Genomic DNA, 21322 nt, shown 5'->3' on the forward strand with positions numbered 1-21322 from the left:
AGCCGCTATGAAGCTGAGAACATCAAAAACTGCAACATGAAAGGGTACATCTCTGAGAGGCAACAAGCACTGACTCTCATAGCAGAGTGGAAGCACATTGCAAAGGCCTACCTCACCTGCATGAAATGATCTTTCAGTCGTTCCCAAATGGCCCGACACGTTTCATGGATGCACCGCCGTGCAGTCTCGAAGCCCACGCGGTATGCGAGTGCGATGCTGCATATATCTTGCCCTGAAGCCAGGTAGCTAGAAGACAGAGCAAGAGGATCAACACATGACGTAACCTGGCTTTGCACCTCTGTTTTCATATCTTTTTTACTATTCTGTCAGTGTCTCAGTTTTATATTCAGCTTTTGTAGAGATATGAGAGGCCAAGGAATTTCATGATGTGAGGCTCCAACATTCTGGCAATGCTAGATTACAGGTTTAGCACTTCCATGCACTCAAATTTTGCCCATGTCTCATTTTTTTTTGCTGCACTGCTTCTGTTACCCTACTGTTTAGGTGTAGTAACGCTCTTTACTAGCTTTATTTTGTTTCCTTCGTCACTATACTTTCTTTGCTTTCATCATATTCAGAATGTTCTTGGCTGCGTTTGCTTTTCTTTTCTCCTCAAGTCCTTGGTTGCTACGTCCCAGCCTTCCTGTGTCATGTACCTACGTTGCTAGGGGTTCCCTGCTCCTTTTGCCGTGTCTTAACCATTTCCTTTCTGTTCTAGTTTCTACAATTGTGACTTATCGCTTTCGTCCGACTTCACTTTTTTTTCTTCAAATTTTTCAGAATGTCTTTTTGAGCATTTAGCACTGTTTTGTTTGTCTTAATTAATTTCAGCTTTGCAAGCAACAGCTGGTCTTCATGTTTTTATTCTTTGAGGGTAGCATATCCATTTAGCCAAACTATCACACCACTATGTACCATAATGCTTCTTACAATGTAGAACTCAAGCTTTACAAACCTCAATGCAATTGCCAGCCGCTCGCCTGGCTCCAGGGGCTCTCTCACAACATGCTGCCGTGTGAGGTCTGGCAAAACAAAACTGAGCACTTCGTCGAACAGTTGTGGGGTCATCCGAAAAAACTTTCTGAAAAGTTCATGGTCTCCTTCACGCATGCGACGCATCTGTTGAGGAAAAATATGTGGTTTGTAATGCCAACAAGCAAAAAAACGGGCAGCATGATTGCAATGCTCTGTGATGCGCTATTACAGCACAACTATTGTGGGTGGTTTCTGTGACTGAACGAACCAATCTTGTTGTGTACAGCATCTGTGAAAAGTCTTCAGGGTCAAGAATTTTCGTTTGAGCCGCACAATGGAGTTATCACGGTGCCATTAATGTCCAAAGGGCCTTGAAATGCTGGAAAGTTTATTCTCATGGGAAAGAAGCTTCCTGCTTGATGTGCATTTGGAAAGCTTCACTACACACAGCATTCAAGGGACACTGATTGCACAACAAGTGAACGCTGTGGCCTGACGATTTGACGGGGTTTACATATCTATGCCAGCTGATGTATCGAAGCGGTTTTCAGAGCTGCATTTTGTCAATGTCAATTCTGTGCTTCTGCTTCACTACCTTCATTATTTCACAATTGCATCTCTGCAATGCAGGCACTGCACTTCTGCACCAGCAGTGCAGAACCACTTAATTTTTCACGCCCTTGATTCTCCTTACACTGTTCCACAATAATGACGTGCCCCTGAGCCCACAGGGTAAGCCCCAACTTTGAAGACTATGCTTATTCGGCAGTTGCGAATGATGGAATATTGTGAAGCGATATTCCTTTGCCTTTTACGTGATCTCTGTTGGCACTGGAGAAATTTGGAGTGTACTTCATCCGTGTTGCTTCACATTGCCAAGAGCAAAACAAGTGAATGATATTTGACATGCAGTGGAACTCTAGGCTTTCAAGGTATTACACACACACACACACACACACACACACACACACACACACACACACACACACACACACACACACACACACACACACACACACACACACACACACACACACACACACACACACACACACACACACACACACACACACACACACACACACACACACACACACACACACACACACACACACACACACACACACACGCGCGCGCACACACACACACACACACACACATTGCCGGCAGCGCAGTTACACCTGTACTAAAGTCCCCATTCCTTTTTGGCACCAGCTCCCCCTCCCATCCACTCCTGAGCTGAATGTCACTTCATATGCTAATGTTATGTGCAGACAACACTACATAACATTAAAGCATGTATGATGGTGTTATTGCTATGTGGCTTTGTTTTCATGACCATTACACCTCAAATATCAAACGGTTATATTTGCTTCATTGCGGGTTCGTTGTCACAGAGTGGCACTTCCTGTTCATTTTGGACATAGCTACAACAGCGGCGAACTTGTCACAGTGTGCAGCGTTGCGTACACACCCGACAATGTACTACCTGCTGCTACAATTCCGCCCTCACGTACCACGGCACGTACCACTGCACGCATCACAAAATGCACTATTCGCTGTTGCGTAAACTTACTTTGTCAGCTAGATTACGTCCACTGTTGTTAGGGAACCTACAAGAGTGTACCGTGTACACGCAACTCAACCATTGGCGGAATAGCCCCATGGGACAAAGCGCTTTTCTTTGCACAAGGTGCAGTCAAAGGCACATTTTCAAAGCATATTAATGCAGAGAAGCAGACCACCAGGCCAGAGGGAAAGCACCTCTCTAGGCATCGTATTAGTAGTGGGTACCCGGCGACACTGACGACCGAACCCCGCGCCTACGGCACACGGATCGGATGTTGTAATCAATAGGCCCCCGCTGCGGTCAGAACACGGTAGAAGACTTGCGCTATATGTCTTTCCAATACTCTAAACTGACATTTTACGATGTCAGGAAACGAAGACACTCACCGCTGTGTGATAGAGACCTTCTTGCTTGCGCGCCGCAAACACGGGCCGAACCCACCAGCGGGGCTGTCTCCGCTGGCGACGCTCCTGCTTTCTCTTCATAATGAGCAGAAGCGCTCTTCTTATCATGAGCAGTAAAACTCGTCTTCGTGCGGACACTGCTAGCATGATTGCTAATAATGATGCACGGGGACGAGCAACACCGACGTGCGAAAGGAAACCTATTATAGGATACAAGCGATGTTATGTCAATGGTGCTGCAGGTTACAATAAACACAAAAAAAAATGCAAGAAGATGCGTGTTGGGCATAAAAACGTATTGCACAAATTACTATTCACTTTATAAATAAATTTAATTGTCTTACCGCTTTCAAAAGCAAAACGCTTCAAGTGGCACTCGAACAGTTTCGGCCGGTTTCATCCTATGCAGTCTAGCAACGTAACGTCAGCGCGAGCAATGCGCGAGCACGAGCGCGGGCCAGCAACTGGCCATCGAGGAGCGCACCTCTTTCGACGTCCGTCGCAGCGCGGCGCTAGGCGCGTGGGCGCTTGGCGTGTACGCCTGGGAAGTGTCCATCGAGGTGGGGCTTAAGAGGACGCCTACGGTGCCCGTGTCAAACTCAAGTGGAACTCTGGTAGAGTACATCATAGGAGGTTGTCGTACTGCAGGCGGCAACACTATGGCGTTCATCAGTGGGGAGTAGGATGTCTCTCCCGTCATGAATGATTCGCCGATGAGAACTTCTGCGAGGTAAGGTGGCTCCTGTAGACGTCTCCTCGCTTCGAGGGCCTTGAGAGACGCGTAATAGTAAGTGAAATTATCGGCCAGATTTAATCGAGGTACGGCCGACGCATTGGATGGTGACCCTGGATTCGTGGGCTCGTAGTCTACTAGCATGGTGACGCTTTTAAGAGCCGCTAGTGCGTTAATCTTGTCCGCTTCTTCCATTGCATAGTCTAGGAAGCGCTGCGACGATAGCCTCCGAATGCTATAGAAAATACTACCCGCACGTGACGGCGTCGAGAGGAGGGGCCGCGTGAGTCTTGAGAAAAGAATTAGCCAACTGGGCCCCAACACTTCCTGGCTCGCAGTGAGGCACACATCTGCTTTGTTTTTAAGCGTGCTTTTGTGGTAAAATTGGCCAACCTCCGTTATCAGGTGCAGGAAGATGTATATAAGCCCAATTTTGTGATTCTTTGCAAAGTGTTCGACTGCGGCCTTGACGAGACCCATGCGATGGCTCATGACAGGTGACTCTTCGCTCAGCTTGAAACCTCCGTGCGAGAGCGAGTTGATGAACTCGAGCCAATGCCGAGGGTGTGTTTCCTGCATAAGCGCGGCGAAGTGCGACGCGTTGACTATCCCTGCTGTCGGGAAGTTCTCTTCGTTCTGAGAAGTTATTCTCTCAAACGCCATCAGCTCGTGTATTTTGGCTTCAGTCTTTGACTTATACACGCTGGCTTCAATCTCCCTTGTCTGCTCGAGCGCCTCCCGGATATATTCGGTCAGTGCGGAACTGTGAGCAGCGTCGGCCATCTTCTGCGCTAAGGTCTTGCCTTTGGAGACGTAGATGGCCACGCCCCTGTCGCCGTGGCGCACGATGTTGACGTTGAGGATGGTGGAGATGCCCCGGTGCAGGGAGAGAAGAACGACCCGACGAAGAGCGGCAGCTGGATTTGGGAGCCGCAGAATGTCGATGTCGCTTTCGTTGATGCTCACGAATCTCCGTCCACGGGTGAGGCGTGCAGATGTCACGAACTGTCTGCAGCCGTCGTAGAGGTTGACTAGCAGGGCTTCGGTTTGAGAAGCTAGTAAAGAAAAGAGTTCTAGTTAGAAATGGGGTTGTGTTTCATAAAGGTCTGTTTGTATATCTTTGCCGTCGCCTTTAGTGACCGCCGACGCGGTGGCTCAGTCGTTAAGGTACTCGGCAGCTGACCCGCAAGACGCGGGTTCGGTCCTGGCCAGGGCGGTCGCATTTCAATGGAGAAAATTCTAAAGGTCCGTGTACAGTGCGATGTCAGTGCACGTTAAAGAACACCGGGTGGTCTAAACTGTCCGGAGCCCTGCACTACGACGTCTCTCATGGCCTGAGTCGCTTTGGGACGCTAAAGCCCATAAAGCAAACCAAACCTTTAGTGACCCGGATAATAGCTGTAGGTTGAAAATTCCTTGATACAAGGAAATCTTGCATCACTACTTGAACACATATCCACGTGACACGTTGTGGAGGTGATCAGTGCTTACTCATTGCTTTATTTCTCTTAACGAACCTCTGCAATCTGCAGCTCTTTCACTTTCACACCGGTGAAAACCGCGCAGTTTTTTTATTTCCGAATAGTAAAAAAGCGAGAGGCTTAATATTGTAACTTTTCCAGGAAGACGCCGCACAAAATGTTTTATAGCTGGATCTACAGCAAGCTAACCTGCATCATGTCGAGGTGCATGATTACCCCAAAAACGTTTTATATTTTTATAAGACTTCCGCAGACGGCACCTATATTCATCATAAGGCTGACTACGCCCACAGTGGTGGGACAAAGGGCCATTCCATGTCTCTAAATTACCGCTTTGACCAGCAGCGGCTACCCTATATCCCGCAAACTTCTTAATCTCATCCACCCACCTAACTTTCTGCCGGCCCTGCTACGCTTGCCTTCTCTTGGAATCCACTCCGTTACCCTTAAGGGCCAGCGGTTGTCGTGCCTTCGCATTACATGCTTTGCCCAAGCCCATTTTTTATTCGATTGGATTGCGGACTTACTTGCTTCCTGATTCCTTGCTTTGTCGCGCAGGGTCAAATGGAGCGAAGCAATGAGGTCTCGCGCAGCTTTCTCAGCCAGAGTGGCGCCGTCGACGTGCTCCACGCGCCAGCGACGGCAGACGTGGCGGTAGAAGTCGCTGCAGGGCTCGATGGCCTTGTCCAGGAAGGAGTCCAGGAAGGCGCGAGCATCGCGACACTCGGCGCTTCCGCATTCGTTCCGCCGGCGCCTCGGATCCGTCACCCACACCATGAAGACCACAGCGACGCAGGTCAGGCCGATGGAGACTCCGAGACTGCCGTACAACGCTGGGGACTGCGATATTCTCTCGGTGATCGTGGTCAGAGGGATGAACTCGCGCATTGTTGCTCCGCCGACTGCAGCGTATGACGAAGGAGAGACGTGGTAAGACGATCAGTTAGCCGCCAGTATTGTGCATTAATTTGCGGCGATACACAATGTTAATTACAAAAGATACAGTACTGCCGGCCAAATTTTTAACTGGCGTGCATGAAGGCCACGTTTTCCGTGCTCCTGCAGTTTATGACGAGAGAAAGTTGCAAAAATATCAACTTTAAGCACAACTCACCAAGTCCATGCTTAGTATTGAGCTTTCCGCAAATTCGCTTCGTCGTAAAGCGCAGAAAAAGCGGCCGGCACGCGCGCCAGCTAAAGATTTTGCCGGCTTCACATATGCAGAGCACGAAATCAACTTGACCGCAGCCAGTTCAAATTAGTCCCCAGTTGTTTATTAGATTTGAGTGAAGGGGAAAGTAAGTGAGGGCCAATGGGAATTTTTCGATTTAAATAAATAAAAAACCGCTGTTAGCTAGTATTGATAAGCTTTGCTGCAGAGCGTCTTCCCGAGTCCGAGTTCGAAAAAGACAAATTTCTGTCAAATGTGGTGATTCTTAGCACACTGCACGGATTTCCCACCCTTTGGTCCCTGGTCAGGCGAATGCTATGAGTAGTTAGCGCTTCGAAGGAAATTAATTTGAAACATAGTGTTTAGCGGGCTTACTTCAAAGGGAAAGTAAACACATCCAGATGTGACTGAGAATCAAATAGAAAGATCAGGCAGCGGGTAGTCTAGCATATAGGGCAGGCACGACAGGCGCAGCATGACAGTGCCAGTGGAGGTCACTAAAAGAGGACTTAATCCTCAAAATAGATTTAACATAGCTGGCACTGATGATGATGAATGCATTTACTTCCGGATCGTGAACAGCACTTCATAAAGCGTTGTAATCTGTAGATTGTAGTCAAAAATGAAGTTCCAGCACTCCACGGCGTGTTGTTTTCGGCCGTGTACACTTTGTGACAAGGTGGAAAAGAGGTTTCCAGTCCTCATGATGCTTATCCAGCAGGTAGTAAGGGAGTAATTACTCATTGACATCCACCCGAGCGCAGCCACACGGCTACAAAGGAAAGCTATACGGCTTTCTCAGAAACTTCGCAGTTAAAAAAAAGTTCAATGAGTAATTAGCCCCTTATTACAAAACTACTGCACCTTGGGGGATTCCAACAGGCCACCCGGTACGTTACGAATCCGTATTAACAGTAATCATTCAGAACGAGTTCTTAATTCCTCTATCAGTACCTTTTGCTGGACTAGTTGGTGTGACATTGTGTTCAGGAAAGTAAAAACAGCGCTAAATTTTACCCAAACCACAGAGAAAAACGGACAGGACAGCTCCCGTCCTGCCCATCTTTCTGTGTGGTTTGTGTAAAATTTAGCCCTGTTTTTACTTTCCTTAATTCCTCACCGGTCTTCCTGAAGAAACGTACAGCGCATGCCAGTTCTGGCCATAAAAGTTATTAATGAACAGAAATCTGTGGATAACTGTGTAACGAAATCGAAGATACTTACATCGAACAAGTGTCTTACGCCACGGCAATACTGTTGACGGTTTCGTTTCCCCGACAGTGCAACTCGAAAACGCGTAGTGGTCCAACTGCAGATATTCAAACAACAACATTTCTTCAGACTCTAGTTATATGTAAGCTCATAGTGGACACAAAATAGACTATTTCTTAAGGTGATGAAGTAACGATGGATTGCCTAGTTATTTACCTTGGCTTTTCAAATCAATACTGGAATCTTAGTAATTATCCCGCTAGTGGAGGATGGGTGAATTACGGCATGAAGCTGGCGTTCTATTTAAGGCCATTTTTTATGTATGAAGCTTTATAGTACCAACGAGGCTATTTACACAAAACTGTAATCTGTTATGAATTAAAAGAGAGCGATACAAAATTTTGGGGCGATCAACTGAACAGACGCGGTATGGCGCATTTCTTTCAGTCGCCAGTATCTTCAAATTCTTAATATATTCCAACTCTGATTGTACTGCCGTTCACTCATCGAAATATTCCAATTCTGACTCTATTTAAATTCCTGTTCCTCATTAGCTCCGGCGAACCACATTTGTGTACAGATAGTCACGAAGGACTCCATGATCACATATCATGATCTAACCAATCGTTTTAAACTAGAGAGGAACTTTTACCCATCAGCACAAAAGCCTGACTAAAGAACACGAGGTTACGAGACGTCGTCTACAGACGAGAGCGATACGCACCCCGTCACTCCTCGCGCAAATTTATCCGGATCTCTACAACCAGAACTGTAAACACTGCGGCCAACGAGACAACTACGATCACAGCCTGTGGGACTGCAAAATAGAGCCACCGCCGGGTGATCTAGGTACCGCTCCTTCTCTCGAACGGTGGGAGACCGTGCTGGCTAGCTCTGACCCCACAACGCAAGTGCTCGCGGTGGAGTGGGCTGACAAAGTCGTCGAGGGCTTCGTAGTCTCGACCATTTAACGCGACCTCTTAGCACCAAGCTTTTTCCAACGAATAAAATGTTTTACAATCAATTGGAGGCTCCCTACATTGCACGGAGGCCTGCTGCTTTCAGAGAAGTTTTTCTGAACCTCTAATGGCTCCTTTTTACCCTCCCACTTTTGTCCTCACTGGTAGATAACTCCCTCTGTGGTAGCTGCGCAAAACGTGTTACACTGATAGCTCGCGATCAGGCCTCATAACACCACCGGCAGGCGTTTGTTTCAAACACATTCACCTGTGGGGCTTATTTAACGCAAACAGTCCTTCTCGACAGTGGCTTAACTTCACAGTGCTGAGTCAAAGTTCGTGGTGCTCATGTAGTGTTCTAAGCACTGCTCATTCAGCTTGGAGATAGTAGTCTTAAAGTCGCCTGTAGCCATCATCGACACTAAGTAGTAGGCAGAGTGAGGAAACGTTGTCGTCTCCTCGGGAATTCGAAGAACACGCCCAAGCCGATTGTCCACATATTCCTGAAGGAAGTCACAGTTGGCTTCGGCGTAAATTAATGAAACTCCCGATGTTCTCAGGCAACACATTTTTCGGTTCTCTGGGATCAAAGCTCCAGACTGCACTAAGCGTTTTTCCGAAGCAATTCAACGCAGTCTCTTTGCGATAACAATCCGAGCTTCTTGTATCTGCGCCCCTGTCTCTTTGCAGCTGTCACTTTCACAGACATTTTCAATCAGTTCCTGCCGTGCATTTAAAAACAGGAAGCCCCACTCAGAATACCTTATCTTGAGGCCACATGAGACTGGTGGAAATGTCTGCTTTGCCACATGAGACTGCTTTGAGCAACATTAATCAAATAAAGCGCAAGTACCGGACATGCCAGACCCGAAAAAGTAGTCGTCTGAGCAGTTTTAGAGAACATGCAAAGTTTTCTACTGCCCTGTATTTGAACCACCCGAAACATAGTGGCCCTACTTTTCTAAGCACCCCCACCCCCCCCCTCCGCCTCCGTACACTCTGTCGTGTACGGAGTGCACTCTGCTGTGTACGACTTGAAACACGTGAGGGATGCAATGCATGCATCAACTTTCTCTTGCTCTACTCTGTTTAAGCTCAGTGTACGTGCTAAAATATCTAACACACTGTATTTAGGACGTGTATAAAACTCCGCACTGCAAAATAAGGGGCAAGGTCCTCGTCAAGCTGCTTACAGCAGCTTTTTTGTTCTTGTAATAGCATTTCTTTTGTTGAATGCGGAAGAATGCTGAGTAAATACTGATTGATTGATTGATTTAGTGACTGACTGACTTATTGACGGATTTATTTATTTATTTATTGATTGATTGATTGATTGATTGATTGATTGATTGATTGATTGATTGATTGATTGATTGATTGATCGATTGATTGATTGATTGATTGATTGATTGATTGATTGATTGATTGATTGATTGATTGATTGATTGATTGCATATACTCGAAACCATACCGGCAAGCTTGCCGAGAGGGTGCCAGTTATGTTCTCTCCGGAATGTCCTTCAACCACATGCTGAGCTCACCTTATGCCCCTGGGTCCCTTCAAAAGCCTTGAGAGCGCCTGGTGATGGGAAGATGCCCTCTTGGGGTGACGCCAAGGCAGCCGTGGGTGGGGAGGCGACCAGTCCTGCTGGTTCTTTACCGTGGCCCGGGAGCCCCGCGTCGTCTCTGGTGGCAGGGAGATCGCTGCCGCCACTCGGCGGACTGGCCCGACTATATTGCCCTGCATCTGAGGAGGCCGACGCGTGAGCACACTCCCAAGAGACGCTCCCCCTTTACGCAGGGTAGAGAACAAAACTGACTTCAGTTTCTCAGTTTTGGTTTCTCTCCCATCAAAGTATCCTTTTTCACCCTCTTGTCTGACGGGCCGTGAATAATGCAGCTGCGCCTATCGGAACCCGAAGAGTTCACAGCAGAAAGACAGCTTATAAATATCTATGCCATCCAACCTGAAAAGAAGCCGTTGTTGATCCTGAAAATAGTCGAAATTTTCAGAGACGTCCGGGTAACTGACGGGCTACAATACAGCATGCATCGTTTTGCGCTGCCAACCGAAGAGTTGCTACGCGCAGCATGTACCACGCCCTTCCTCCGCTTTTTTTTTCAACAGCTTCGATACGAGAATATGATTTTCACCAGGGCCACCTTTTCCGTTCTACGTCACGCTTCGTCTTTCCTCCTGAAAACGTCGATTACCGATAGGCACCTAACTGACGTTGTGACAACATTGTGTAATGTGCCGCAGAGTACAGACTACAAAATTAGTTTCTGCAAAAGCCAATAGCTGCACGCTCCAGACTGCATGTGCGACTCCTGGCGCTAATCACGTTTTTCTTCTCTTTTTTCTTCTTTTTTCTTCTGCTTTTCTAATCAGTTATCTTTAAAAAACGATAACATATTCAGTAATATTCTAAATTGATCAACACCACAAAATAAATAACTTAAAAAAAAATCCCCTGTCCCCCTTGGTTTCTGTGGCTGTTGGCTTCTGTCATATTTATAACGAACCCCTCATCCCCTTTTCTTGTTTGCTTAATTGCTTAGCGAGGGCCTCGATTCTGGCAGCCTTGACGCCTTAGGAAGCATAAGAGGGTTCTCACGCAGTTTCCACCCTCTCCGTTCGATGACGTTCTACGTCACACCTGCGGTAACTCAGGACGTTCTACGTCCGCCGCTTATGAACGTGGGTGGCGCTGATGAACACTCTCAAGGTTAGGTTACTTGTAAACATAAATACCCCCGAAAGCAGAAGAATTGACAGCCGTCGCCGTAGCTCAGAGGTAGAGCACCGGACGCGTAATTCGGAGGTCGTGGGTTCGGATCCCACCGGCGGCAGGTGGTTGTTTTTTCTTCTGCTTTTCTAATCAGTTATCTTTAAAAAACGATAACATATTCAGTAATATTCTAAATTGATCAACGCCACAAAATAAATAACTTAAAAAAAAAATCCCCTGTGCCCCTTGGTTTCTGTGGCTGTTCGCTTCTGTCACGTTTAAAAGAGGTTACTTCAAATCACGCTAGCATCCCAGGCGTGTCACCAGGAAGTTCCAATGCTACCTGTCTCGAATACAGAGACTCGACACATGTAAACCCCAGTAAAGACTCATAACCGTTCGATACAGACACAAGACAAGCGCTGAACAATCGCCACATTGCGCAGAACTGGGCACTTCAGCTTGCGAGGGGAACGCCAGACGTACCAGTGCCGAATACCTCCGTTTCTCGCACAGCGGAACAGGCTGACTTGCTCGCGCTGGCCGTCACAATAGCTTCGCCATCGGCAAGATGAGATGCCGACGTCTGTATTTTGCCGTCGGTAGACCCAGTGGGCATGCCGGCCGTACCAGTGCGTAGGGAGTTCGCATCAGGCGGCGGTGTCTTTTCATGACGTGGCGCGACCAAACTCTCTTTAGTCCTGGCGCCTGTCGTCTCCGTGGCCGAGCTCTCGACGGGACGATGAGAGGCCGACGTGTCTGCTTTACTGTCGTGAGTGTCAGCGCGCATGTCGGACGGGCCAGTGTCTGGTGGGTCTGCATCCGTGCGCGGTGTATGCCTCGTTTCCGGCGAGACTGAACCGCCGTTGTTCTTGGCGCCCGTCATCACCACGGCTGAGCCCTCGGCAGGACGGGGCGACTCCGACGACGTCTGCCCACTGTCGTGGCAAGTCCTAGTGCGGAGACCGGATGTTCCAGTGGCTGGCGACTCTGCATCTGGTGGTGGTGTAGGCTTGGCACCTGGTGAGACTGAACCGTCATCGCTCTTGGCACCCGTCACCAATACGGTTGAGGCTTCGGCAGGACGAGGCGAGTCCGACGTCTTTCCACTGCCATGGGTAGTCCTGGTGCGGATTGTGGGCGTGCTCTTACCTGAAGCCTGTGCATCTGGCCGTCGTTTCCTCTTCGCCCCAGGAGTGGCGGAGCCGCTATTCCTCCTGGGATTTTTTTTCACCCCAGTAAGAGAATGCGACTGGGACGTCTGTCCTCTGCCATCGCGTGTACTCGAGTCCGTCTCATGGGTCTCGCTGTTTCCCGAGGAGCGCCTTCGATTCGGTCGCCGTCGGCGACGGGAGCGATCTTCTCCCTGATGCATTTCTTCTGCCGAGCTACGCCTGGACTTGTTTCCGGAGCTGCTGGCTTCTTTGCTGCTGTTTAGCGATGGGTTCTTGGCCTCTCGTTTGTCGGTCATCTTTGCAGGAAAGACGCTGCCGCCTAGCTAGGGTGATTCCAAAATTTCTTCTTCTGCTTCCTCGCGCGTGCAAACGTGGGCATAACCTGCGCGCGCAGATATATGAATTTTTGCCAGCTTTTATAGCTAAGCACAGGCGTGCAATTGGGAGTACAATTGTCGCAGTTAATGAACTCTATTTTTATTTCAAAGGTCTCCAGCCGAGGTAAATGAGATGGGTAGTGCCTTAGTGACATGGCACACCCACAACCGGGGATATACCAGGGTTCCGCGAGTAGAGCCAAAAGAAGATGGTAAACTGGTGCCAAGCTAATGGTTTTGCTTTGGGTAATAAATCAGAATCATTAAAGAGGAAAGGAAAAAAGCAACAAAACAACAAGACAGAAGATCAGATAATTTAATGCATAAAAATTACTGATCTTTCCTACATGCGAAAATTTTGAATACATTAGCTTACGGTTCTTTAGAAGAATACTGTGTTTGCACTAACAGTCAAACCAACATCGGTCACTGTCTTGTTAGCAAAGTGTGCCCTTTGTGGAGCTGTGGTCGCGTTAATTCTGAACACTCTGTACTTGACCTTAGCCCACTTTCAACGTTTCCTGTGTCTGCACTGCTTAAGTCATGAGGCCTTGTCGTAGCGGAATTTCAGCATTTGGCATAACCTTTGAGTGTCCGCTTAGTAGTTCACGGCAGTGCGAGGTGTCTGACCGTCTTACGCTGCAGGATACCGAGCTTAAATCTGTATTTGTGCCTATCGAGGTTGTCTTTGTAGAATCTTTAATTGCGAAAGCAATACTGCTTGCACTTTCAGCCCGTCGCGTAGCGAGGCCGGTAGCTACCAAGCGCGGCCTAACTCCTGCTCCTGCCACGCGCGGCGCGCTTAGCCGTCTGATGTCACAGCTGCAAGAGCGGGGCTCCAACTCGCGCCGTCGCGTAGCGAGGCCGCAGCTACCAAGCGCGGCCTAACTCCTGCTCCTGCCACGCGCGGCGCGCTTAGCGGTCTGACGTCACAGCTGCAAGAGCGGGGCTCCAACTTGCGCCGTCGCGTAGCGAGGCCGCAGCTACCAAGCGCGGCCTAACTCCCGCTCCTGCCGCGCGCGGCGCGCTTAGCGGTCGGTTCGGGTGTCCACCGAGATGACAGAGAATTATTACGCCATTTTCTTCCTCAAAAAGCGGTGCGTTCAAAGGGCAAGGCATGGCGCAGTAATTCTCTGTCATCTCGGTGGACACCCGAACCACAGGAAGGGAGGAACGCCACCACCCGTTCGGCGCGATGCCTTGCCCTTTGAACGCAACGCTTTTTGAGGAAAGGAAATTCTCTGACATCTCGGTGGACCCCCCGGACCGCACCGTACAGGAAGGGAGGAAGTGGGAGTGAAAGAAGAGGGAAGCTTCTAGACAATCATGCGTTAGCGTCAGCCGCTCGTTTTGGCGACCGAGGCACGCATAAATCTCCCAGCACGTGGGGGCCCTCGTGTGGTGAGTATAATGCCATGTGAAACAAATGGGCAAAACTTTCATAAATAAGCTTTACTAAGAGCACTACCAAGGCACACCACCAGGCAAACCAGGCGCAGCCAGGGTTATTGCTTTCGCAACTTACCGGGCTTAACCAGGCTAAGCCTCTGCCAAATTTTTTTTGAGTAATGCGGCGAAATTCGATAAGTTAACCACTTTCTCTTTTCCTGCCGGCGGTTTGCCTAGCACTTGCCAAGTCCGAACACAGAGCGTATAGTAACGAAGTGATCCGTTCGGCGTTTTAATCACTCGCCACCACACATATTCTTTTTCTACAACACAACAAGCACCATTTATTGCATGGAGGAGAAAAGACGGCACACTACATCACCGACCACGGCAAGTTCACAACCACTCACACCACACTCTCCTCACACTGTCACTGACTGCTAACACACACACACACACTGACCGCCTGACAACCCGTCCCTCCGTCCCCACCGCGACCGTCCCGACCCTTTCCCAGAAAAGGCACATAATCCTCTCCGAGGTCGTCGTGAGGGGAGGTTCGGTGCGTTCGGCGCCCACTAGTCTCAAGGTAAGGGGGTAATGCCCTGTGCGGCTACCACCGTCCGTTCTAACAGAGCGTTCGTGGAACCGAAAAGACTGTCGTCCAATGTTAATAGCAGGCTCCACGTTGGGCGTCAGATGAGGGTTTGAAATAGGGGATACATACATTTTCCGCGCTTAATCGCGGCTGGCACAGTTCAAAACCGCCGACTCCACTCTGTGATCACGAGCGCTACCTAGCGCACGCCGACCACTGCGGCCCTTGCTCTCTGAGAAACAAAGGAACGACGTTTTTTGCTACAACAAGCATTTTTGTACATAATTATAGCCTTTGGATTTTGGGTTTGTTTTGGGACGTGAGCAGGGCAGCTTTTGTATTATCAGTTTTGATAGCAACAGAATTTATTATTTCATGATGTTAATGACAGCCAAGTGTGATTAGTTTTGGAAAACAAGCCTGCTGATTTTACGAACTCATTAGTTTAGTACTGTCCTCTGCGTACATGACAAAATTCACTGTATTACCAATAGTTACCAAGTCATTCACACATATGCATTACAACAGGGGCACCAGGACACTGCACTGCAGCACACCTGCGCGATCTTGTTACTGGCGGTGCTGAAGATAGATTTCTAACAATATAACCTCCATACCATTCACCGAAAAATGGAGTTGCAAGCCCCAAGGTAGTAAATTGAGTTAACGTTCACAGGCCCATATAGGGCAGCTTCCTTCCTGATGCCTTAGAACGCTGGGCTACCGCTGCAGCCTCTCGCACTGCACGTTGTAACTGGTAGCCTACGGCGCCATGCAGTTTTAATTGCCCTCGTCGAGATCTTTCATCCTGGAGTTCCTCACTTACAAATTCTCGGTTCCAGTAGCGCTGCCCCGGTATTGCTGATGGCGCAGATTGAGTCAAAACGTCGCAAGGCAGTATCCCCTGTGGCTGTTTTATGTAGGCGCACCCGAAGGTGAGAAACAAAGACGGCGCAATGCGTTGGTAAGGTTGACAAAATGCAGACGTACGCTGTGCGGATTACTCAGCGAAAGCAGTGAGGGGCGCTGAGAGCGCTATGCAAGTCGAAGACGAGTGACTGAACTCGGTGGTGTACGTAAAGCGCCAAACATGCAAAGGAAACCGAACGCCCTCTCGAGATAAGAAAAGCAGGCAATGGCTGAGGTTCCTGGAGCCTCGAAAGGAACCAGATCCTGATAAAAAGATCTAAAGATTTAAATAGACTTAATGTAGACTCTATTGCCCTCCTGTAGATATCTACCTTTGTCTATTCATAGTCTATACAATGTGTATGAAGTCTACTAAAGGGCTATGGCCATAAATCTATAGATTGTCCATGTTCTGTCTACGGAATTTGTATTCTCTATAGTCTGGTGTATAGGATTTGCCTATAGAAAGTCAAGAGACTTGATCGACAAAAGCTTATGGACTGGATAAAGGAAGTTTTGCATGAAAGAGCGGCCGAGTGCGCGGCCACGCTCCAAGAACAGAATCGAGCAAAGCCGAGAGCACATTCAGGAGCCAAAGTGCCCGGCCTGTACCAATGTGCGCCTAAGAGATCCTCCATAAAATGCGATACGCTCCTCCTGCAATACATTTCATGCTTACACTTTGTATGGACGAAGAGATATGCTACGCACTTTACATCCTTACCACGTCTGTTGTGCACTCCATATGCAATAAGCATTTGCATGCTTAGCACTTTCATCGACACCGAGCTGCCGATCTAGGAAACTGCAAAAGGGAGCTGAGAGGAAAGGACTCGTAACGATGCATACTTGAAGGGACACATCGAAAAAATTGTGTTCGCCAATATCGTTTTATTACGGTTATATAATGATAACGACGCTTCCTTAAGTTAATACGGTGATTATAGATTTTGGCGCGTACGAGACCCAGTTTACCGGTCATTCACTAATGTGCATCGACCGCACGGATTATATAGCAGCGGCAGATAGCAGGCACGTGAACATTTTATTGATATGTCCTTTAAAAAAAAGTGGTTCTGCGGATAATTCTCATTGTGTATTGACGAGTCCAGAAAAAAAAAATAAAATTGCCATTACAATTTCCGTGCGACGAGACCGAGAAATATACGTCACGCAAAGTAGCGTGGGGCAGAATAAACCAACGCTTCTTAACGAGAGACAATCTCCACCGCCTCCCCCCCCCCACCCCCCAATAGATGATGACAATTTACTTATCTTTTCTTCGACATTCGCACGAGTTTTACCGCAGTAGGGATTTTTTATTCAATTTTTTCCGGCATCTTTCTTTTATAGACACACGTCTCTAGACGGTGTCTGCCAAAGTTTGCTGTCGCTATGAAAATAAAATTTTGGAAAGCGTCAGCTGTTATTGACAAAGAGGTGGCTCCCAAACGAAATCCAGAAAGAGAAGGTCGATTTTTTTTTATTATCACTCAAGGTAGTCTCTACGCATTTGGTAAAGGCTTTTGTCTTGACATTATAAAGGCCTTCCGTTCGCTTCGACCACATGCATTGTTGACGTAGTTCAGACCTCTTTCCAATGGTCGGCTTTCTAGGTAAGACTGTGCTATCACTTTCAACTAAGTCTTCACGCCTTAGCACGTTCACTTGACCATTTAGTATGTTTTAGAAACATTAATGAGTCTGTTGTGGTATCCTTGAAGTATAGTAAACCACATGGCATCGATGGGTAACTCTTTAATATATTTATAAATACGACTGCTGATTATAGTTATCTACGAAAGAAACATTTTTCCCTCCTCTGAGCGGGTGCTGAAGAATTAGCGGTTACTCACAGCCATGCTTTAAAGCTTCAATCATTCATGAGTTATGCTTTGAATAAATAAATGGTAATGGTCGAATATTTTTCTTAGCGACTGGTATAAAAAAGGGACGCGTTATTGCAAACGCGAGCATTCGTGCTATGTATCTTCACAGTTGCTTAAAGTGCAATGCCAGCCTCACATTACAAAGTGTTGCTAGAGTCAAAGCGCTGTCTGTAAAAGAGAGGTGAATTAAGTTAAATGGCTTCTTCGCTGCTTCATACCTTCCCACTTCGATTCGCTATTCATGTTAGTTCCAGTCGCACTCGTTGCTTGCAAATGACCTTCGCACGATAGGCAAGTTAAACGGAGTTCGTATGGCAAAAGACGGGAGACGCTCCTTTAGGTGGACACCCACCTGATGAAGTTTTAGCCGCGTCATATGAGGCCGTGGGCCTATTAAAGGGCAGTGCGTGAAGCCTATTACGTGTCGACACCCGAGATAATTTTGCCCAATAAATCGACCAGAACTATAAATGCGAATAAGTAGTCACTACAGCAGTGGCATATATATAATATAACTGCTTTGCATATGTGTACAATTAATATCACTGTTATTATTATTTGCTGTGTTGTTTAGCTCGGTGTGCTACTTGCGTTTGCTTCGTTGCTTGAAAGTGTGTCATCTTCAGTTGTCTGTTTGTTCTTACTTTTTTTTTCTCTGTACAGCTAGGTGTTTCATGACATTTGTATATCACTGCCTCTGCTCTACGCTTTGTGTTTTTACCATTTATTGTTATAATATCGTTTATAATTACTGATGGTTTAAAATTAGTTGTCACATGCTGCACGCTTTTCCTTGTATTGGTTTCCTGGGCTTCGTCAAGCTGCGTTAGCAGCTTTCATCCAGGAAACCATCCAGAAATGTCTGGTGAATAAATTGAATTGAATAGTTAAGGCGATTCAAATATTGCTCAAGTCAAATCACTATCAAATGACCTCGCCATTCGTGGCATGAAAACTACTGACAATTGTTCGTAGTTACTGAAGTAGAGGGCGCTTCGTCTTTCTTTGGCAGAGTATTGGAATCACCTCAGTGAGCAGAGTGCAGAGTATTTGGTTCAAAATGAGTCGGTCACGTGCATCACGAACTGCGCGCGTTTCGTCATATTCCATAAAGCGTATTCATATTTCATTTTTCTAATAACCCCGAACCCAAGAAACATGGTATTAACAGTTACGTTGGCTCACCTCATGTCGTTGCCTCTCAGCCCATGTGCAGCATCGTAACCTGAAAGAGGCGCTGAGAAGGAGAAATTAAAGGTGTCCTGTATTGATAGATTAATATGTTCTAACGACTAAGACGTCACTTTCACTTAGAGCAAAAAACCATCAATAATATAGAGCTCTCTTCGCCTCGCCCATTTCCGCAAGCAACTTTGCCCTTGTAAAAATCGGCTACAGACAGTCTATAAATTTCTTATAACCTCTATTTCGTACAGATATTTTTCCCTTGTAAAAATCGGCTACAGACAGTCTATAAATTTCTTATAACCTCTATTTCTTACAGATATTTCCTTTATTCACAGTTTATAGACCTTCTATAGACAAAAGTCTATTAAAAGTGTTTGTCCATAAAGCGATAGACTGTTTACAGGATTTGTATTGCCTATAGACTATTCTAAAAGATTTTTCTGTAGAAAGTCTTTATGCTTTATGGACAAAAGTCTATGGACAGGCTACATACTGTCTAAAAAAAACTTAGGATGGCGCATCGAGGCAGGCATAGGCGATCAGCATCCACAGGTGAGGTAACACCTCTATTCTCTTTTAAACGGTGATCACAAAGCATTTTTGTTACGTACGACGCAACTTTCAGTCGCGTGGCACGAAAAATTTGTAATACAATTTTTTCGGCAATAAATGGGTCTCTTGCTGCCCTACTATGTCAATGCAGGCAGAAAGAGCACCACAATTGATTTTCGATAAACGCCAAAGCTGAATAATGCAGTCCTGTCTGTCATTACACACCCCGTTTACCACGCTGCACTATTTTTCTGCATGTATTACATTGTGCACATCAATCGTTCAATTAGGACTGTCTTCAATTTTTTTTTTTTTCAGTGACACTAGGCACATCCATGGCATCAGGCTGGAAAGGTATTTCAGTAGCGTTGCTGCTACTTGCTCCATACCTGGGCCATGTCACTTGCCCCAACTCGTTCTGGGAATGCTACGACTTCCGAGCACAAGAGGGGTTCGAATGGAATAAGGTGCCGTGCCCTCGCAGCTTTGGTGATTCACTTACACGCTCCCGCGTTTTGTTCCTCCGACAAGAGAATCAAATCAGACCTTCCCAGAATGGCATACAGAAGTTCAGTACTACCGTCTCCTGGACTAAACGTTGTACTCTCAGTGCTTCCTGATACTGAGTACTAATGCTTCCTAATGCTTTCTTGCGGCCACTTTATGAAGTACTTATAACACTTGTGCAGCAAGGTGGCCTACTCTCTTACAAAAATTTCTTTAGAGAGTCTATAGACTGTCCATAGACTTCTGTCCAAAAGTCTATAGTCCGCCGTACAGCGGTGTGTAGCGGCACAAGCAGCGATTATAAAAACTCGCGAGGCACTAGCCCCGGCTACTATCTTCCCCCTTGGACTTAGGACAAATAGTGCTCAGTTCTAGCGGCGTAAGATAAAAAAAAACATCGCTTGATTGAATGAGCTGCTCATCGATATGGTTTACCACATTTCGCGAGGTTTTAGACTGCCCCGAAACGAATTTTCAGATCTTTAATGTTGGCTACACAGCTCCTGTAGGGTATACACAGCATTCAGCTATGTTTTTATCAGCTGCCGTCTAGCAGCAAGCAGGTTTTGTCCTTGCGTACGAGTAGAAATACCGTTCCCCGTAGTGTTTTCTTCGTTTGTCAGCATACAGCATAACATCCTGGCAAGCCGGCGTCAGACGCGCAACCGTGAATAGAAAGCTCCATTTTTAAAAAATGAACGACGTTCAAACACCGACAAAAGGTGAAGACAATGCATGAATAAAAAGCAAGAAATATCGACGAACTTTTTTTTGTTATTACATCGTGCTGCGCCTTTTCTTCGGTTGGAAACTGATCCTTTAATTTTTTCAGGTTTATTCCAGTTTAGACCTCCACAACCACTGAGTCACCGCGGCGGCCTTTAGGCTACTGAGCCGACAAGAGCAATAAATGAGGGGCCCGTTATAACACACATGCGTAGGCAGCCAACAGTGATATTAGAATGCATTTTTAGAATGCACGTTAGAATGCATCTTGAAACGTTTCTTCCTCGTCCCTTGTCTTTGCGCGGTGTGAAGATGCATTCTAATACTAGTCACCAACTAGCCCGCCTTACTCTGTGGTAAAGTTACGTTACGCGAAACATGAATACACACGAAAGCACATGTTCTGACAGCCACCGCCGTACAGCTCAGTTGGTAGACCAATGTACAATCGCCCAATTTTTTAACCTGAACGCGCGAGCATCGACCGGCCAGTCGATAAGCGCCGGATAACGGAGCACAGCGGCGAAGTGTGCGAGAATACGCGCGTGCGCGCAATGCACAGTCCAATGCAGCTTCCCTCTGCCAGGTTGTTCCGGCAACCGGACCCCACCCCACCTGCTTTTTTGTCCGTTATCGCCTTTCCTTCTGTTTTCTCCACGCCACTGACAAAGGATTAGAAAAGGCAACGTGGTACCGCCTTCTTTTCTGTAGGAGAGGGAAGTTTGAATTGATAAGTGAAATAATCCGATCAGATGTCATTGCTATCGCGCTTCAC

Source organism: Amblyomma mixtum, chromosome 9 (assembly GCF_055824585.1).
Source record: "Amblyomma mixtum isolate Tamu chromosome 9, ASM5582458v1, whole genome shotgun sequence".
NCBI lineage: Eukaryota > Metazoa > Arthropoda > Arachnida > Ixodida > Ixodidae > Amblyomma > Amblyomma mixtum.